Here is a 5,757-nt window from a genome sequence, read left to right as displayed (position 1 = left end):
TAAAAGACAAGTGATACTTCACTGGAAATAGAGTGGGTCAAAAGCTAAAAGTAAGAGTGTGTCTGTGAATGTGAGCATGTGTGTTGGTTGGGGTGCATGAGAGGGGCAAGGGAATCAATTTTTTTCCATCTGCAGTGAAGGTGATACTGGCCTTCATGCCCAGGAGTGGAGAGATTTGCTGGTGTGATTCATGTACTGCCTCTGACAGCTAAAGTAACAGTGTCTAAGAAAAGAAAGAAGTAAATTATGTCATGATTGCTCATCTCCATAGTGTGGAGTCCCAGTCTCCATGTCTAGCCACTACTAGACCCCCCCTCTGTCTTTGTCTCTTCTCTCTCTCTTCTCTCTCTCTTCTCTCTCTGTCTCCCTCTCTTTACACACACACACACACACAAACACACACACACACACATATACACACATATATGGATACACACACAGACGCACACACATTTTTTGTCCATATTAAGCATTGTTTCTTGAACTATACAGTAAGTTTGTGGATCAGGATTTGACTGATCAGATTTCTAGCTCATAGTAATTATGTGCAGTTCTGATTGATATGAAGTGCTAACATTACTGTTCTGCATCTTGCCACCTGTCCATTTCTCATATACCCTGTGGTCTGTGAGATATGTTCCTATCAAGATGGTTCTTCTGAGAAAAATCCTGCAGTGCCTTAAAATTAAATGATATCTTTCTCAGAATTTTTGTTTATAACATTCAGAAACTTAATTTTTTGAGACTATGAGTACTTTGAGTAACTTCAAACACTGGTGAATTTCAACTTCTGCACCCCTGCTTACTGCTAGGTAGTTTATTCCAGTGATACATGCAGTTCTGTTTACAGAGAGGATTGATTTTATATGCTCAGTCTAAAAATATCCTGAGAGTGATACATTTGTAACTTATTTGTATTAATCAACATTGAGGATTTCAGATTAGTGATGTTGTCAGAGAAAATTAAATACATTAAAATAAAGCTTACTGTATATGTGAAATTACTACAGGGGAGAGTTCTCTTTTAAGTGAATTTTTCCTTTACAAATATTTACAGGATCATATTATTTAATCTCGAGGAAAAGTGCCTGAAATTTACAACTAAAAGGTGATTTTAAAACCTTTTTCTTATTCATCTAAATTTCAAATAATTTAAATAATAACCACTTAAGTTCATAAAGAAAAACATGATGGATATGACATCTGAATATTAAATTCTAATCTTTAATTTTTTTTGAGAATGGAAACTGTGTGGTTTCCATGAAAGAATATAGCCCTAATGTCATCAGCTATTTAATATTGTTGTGATAAAAGTTATTGACAATGGCGCCATAATATCCTCTGGAAGGATTAAGTCTCCTAAAATAATAATCATGGTTATCACAAGAGTTGTTAGTGGGCAAAAGAAAAATGGTAAAAGCAAGCAAACAAACAAACAACAAAAAATGCATTGCCTTAAGATTTAGGTTGCCTATTATTTGATGTAATAAAGTACTGGTTGGCAATTTATATGTTTATAGAAATCAATGGAGTGAGTTGCTCACAAAAAAGCTTTTTGGAGTATCTTGGTGATAAATCTAAGACAAAAAAAGTAAGAATGAAAGGAGAGCATTTCAGTGTACAAGGCCCCTCATCCTGCTGAGAGATGGGTGGAGCCGGGGAGCATTCATGAGGTCTGGAGCAAGAGGAAATCACTCCTAGCTGTTTATTGCCACTGAACAAATTAAAATATACTTAGGTTTCAGTTTTTCTCCCAGGGGAACTTAAAAGGAGGCTTTCACTCTGAATGATCATTCAATTGCTGACAGGGTTTAAGCCCATCTTTAAAATATGTCTGGATTCTCAAGGTTTTGCATAAAATTTATAAAACTATTTAAGTGGTCTCTGAGAATAAGTGTAGCTATGCTCCAAGATTCACACATTTGAGAAAGAATGGAATCCTAACAGATCCACACACAAAGAGGCAGGAGACCCTTCTAATTCCTTTAGAGTACATAAATATTGGGATCTCTGTTTCTCTGTGTATACTGACCAAGTAGTCATTCTCATTGATAACACAACTTCATTGCGAAATTTCAAAGAAGTTGCCCACAAAAATCAATTCTGGCATTACAAAATTGTGGTTTACATACCTTCCTTTGTGTTATTTTTTTCACAAACTGAAAGAAACACATTTGTTTGCTAATGTGTTTTCTATGTGAATGTTAAGACATAATATGATTGTTTTTCACTTACACATAATACTAGGTGAATACCAGTTAAGAAGACAAAATCTACCACACAGAAGAACCTCTGAATCTTGGAAGAGTAGGGTCCAAGTGTCATGCTGGTTATGTCAATGGATTCTTTATTATTTTACTTAAATTATTCTACAGACTAATCATTTCCCATTGACTCTACTTCTCCCATGGATAATTTCCATAAATTTTATAATCTAAGAATACTTCATAAATTTCATAGGGTAGAAATCAATTTGTGTGGCTTATTAGTTAATTATAAAACCAAGATTACATACATAAGGAATACCCTTTCAGAGAGTCTATTTTTGAGATGGTGATAATCCAAAGATTATATAACTAATGAGTCTAAAAGGAAGTTATTATTGCATTATACTGATAGACACATTAAATTAGGAGAAAATATATAATTTTCATTTGGAACAGCCATTAACATTTTATTTGTACTTTGTGAAATATTAAGTATTGAAGGTCTAAACCTCAGGACCATTGATTGTATACTGCCCATTTATTGTGTTGTATTAAAATAGTCAAGACAGGAATATATTTTAAAAAATGTAATTACCTTAGTTCACTTTCACTGTAACACTAGTGGTTATTTTGTATGTGGTTCCAATTATCAAAGAAATAAATTATACATGCTTTCTTAAAACAAAATGTTGTGAGGTCTTGTCCAAAAAATGAAGGTTAGACATTAGCCTTTATGATGTATTTTCAATATCCACTGTAAGGATACTACATGCAATAAATTGGATTGTATAATCTACAACTAATACTGTGTAGGTATTGATCACCCCACAGCTTCTATGTTAGATGAGAGATATGAATGGCTGAACATTTTAGAAGAAGGATAAATGATTTTCAAACAGAATTTCCTAGTGGAAGCAGAAGAATTGTACACTGGAACAAATAGTCTATATACTAGAATGAAGAAAGGTTTAGTTCTAATAAATATGCATTGCTTCATTTCACATGCTCTATCAGACGGCATCTTCCCTAATGTATGAAACAATGGCTGCATTCTGAACCAGCAAAAGACTCACTCTAAATATCTATTTAAATTTTATTAAATTCAAATTGTGGCAGTGGCCCAAAGCTACTGATACAAAATTATTTCCAACTGGTTTGAGTAAATGAGCTCTGAGTGTAAAAACCAAAATTTGTTGTTGTCCAATCACTTAGCAAAAGATTTGAGTTCCCACCCCACCAAAATAGTGAAATAGTGGTCCAAGTTCATTTACACTTTTCTGCATATTTCATACAATGTTATGTGTCACAGGTTGTATGTATATTAATTTAGCCCTAGGGTACAAAAAAACCAACCCCCTCATAAATATTTATGTGAAAACATGTATACCTCCAGATTTTGAGAGGAGACTTTCTCATGCACATCAGCCTCTTTCATCATTTGTCTCCACCAACTTGGTTTTGATATAGTAACCATCTTTAGCTCTGTATAAATCTGAGTAGAAACCCACCTGAGTTACACTCAGAAGGAGGACAAAGGTGTCTTTGGTGCATAGCAGTCTCTCCTCAAAATGAGAAATTATAGAGGCATCTTAATTCAAGGACCTGCACGTTCAGGTGAGCTAACACATGCCCACAGTCATTCTAGTAATTATGGTGGAATGGGTTTTATGAAGCTATGGAAGACTGTTGTACATATCTTCCCATCTTTGGTTTATATAGGTTTATCTATTTGTCTCTTTTATTACAATAATCACTGTCTCATGTCAAGCATATTAGGCTACTATAAATTATCCTACTGCTTTTCTGAGTAGTTTTGACTGAGCTGAAAAATTTAAGTATACTTAGAGGAGTATGCTAGAATAAAGCTCCAAAAGTTTATCATGAAATATTTTACAGTATTATTCTCACTATGGTGAGATTGGTTAAAAGACTAAGGATGTATGCCTCTCAAACACTTTTTTCGTGACACTATTTTCAGGAAAATAATTACTAGCCTACAGTTATGCATTACTTTTGGTTCCTTCTCAATGAAACACATTGTTCTGTTCAGAACCAAATGGTGAAACTACTTTGAGTACTTGTCTCCCACCAAAGAGACACAAGAGCAGACTCATAATTAGCAGAATCCCACTGGACTTGCTATCTGTGCTTCTGGCACATTGATAAAGCTGAGATGTGAATCAAGACCCCTTAGGGCCTTTCCCCATAAGTTCCTTGTAGAAACTTGTGGTGTCTAAGCAACAGCTCGACTCAGTGAGCCAGCAAGAGGCTCGCTCTGATGGCCACACTAGGAACCGTGCTAAAACAGTCTCAGCTCAGAGTTGCTCTGGTGTATTTACTAATGGCATTTCTACAGTGGATGCCATGTGTTAAAGAAACTCAGAGGCATTAACCCTCAAAAGTGGGATTCCAGTGATGGCTGTATCCTCTGTCTTCAGAAGGACCCAGTGATTTTCTCTTCTGCTGTGTCAGCAAAATCTACAGTGCAGAATTTGGGCAATCTTCTTTTCATCCCTGAAGGGTTAAGGTAATTATTTTTCACAGCCACATTAACTCTTATGATTAGTCTTTATGGGGTTTCATACCTATCTGAGTGATTTGGGGAGTATAGGTAGTTTCAGTAAGTGCACATTTATCAAGGAAGGGTGCATAAATACTTTTACTCAGTAGTAATTCACTGAAATGAGTTGTCAGGCAGTCTGCTCTCTACCTATGGATAAGGATGACAAAATCCCTGATGGGATCAGAGAAAGATTCCCTTTAACAGATTAACTTTGACAGAATCTTGCTATTAAGGAAAAAAATCAGGTTTTCCTCTTGCCTGATCTCATTTTTTTTTTTTTTTAAATCTTTAAATGCGATCTGGATTCCTTGATAGATATTTGGTTTAGGCACATGATATCAGGTGAGTCTGGCATAGTAATTCATATTTTTACTACTTAAATTGTCAGCAAACATTTCTTTTGACCTGAATTAGCTAGAATTTCCTATTTTCCCTCAAACTTGGTATTTTGTCATATTTTAGAGCTGAAAAAGTTTACAAGTGAAACACTTTCTGCTTTCATCCCAGTCTAATAAGTTCAGTACAAAAAATTAAAGTCAAATAAGTTCTGATTCTACAGTGAATGCCAAGCCCCCAGTGACTATCACCTTTGTGAAGTTCATCTGTGAAATTTAAAATTCTAACATCTACTTTTGTGTAACATTTGTTCCTCCTCTCTTGACTACATGACAGCTGAGTTTACTTTAAGTGCAGTTTTGTGTCTTTCTCAAACATTTTGGAGTTTTCATTTGGAGTTAGAGATTACACCAATTCCTCAAGTATTTCTGATGGATGGTCAAGGGAAGAAACAATCAATAACAAGGCCACACTAACTAGACGCACAATATGACAACCAACATTCAGGACAACTAGGCCCTCTATCTTGCTTCCAAATCTCTTCCCTCTTATGTTTCCACACATACTGTTTGTAGGATCAGAGGGGACTACAGAAATACTCTTGCTAGCAGGGGACCTTTTAAAATTTTTCTATCATCAGTAAGTTAAAAA

Source organism: Apodemus sylvaticus, chromosome 13, assembly GCF_947179515.1.
Source record: "Apodemus sylvaticus chromosome 13, mApoSyl1.1, whole genome shotgun sequence".
Lineage (NCBI taxonomy): Eukaryota > Metazoa > Chordata > Mammalia > Rodentia > Muridae > Apodemus > Apodemus sylvaticus.
Note: the sequence above shows the minus strand (reverse complement) of the source record.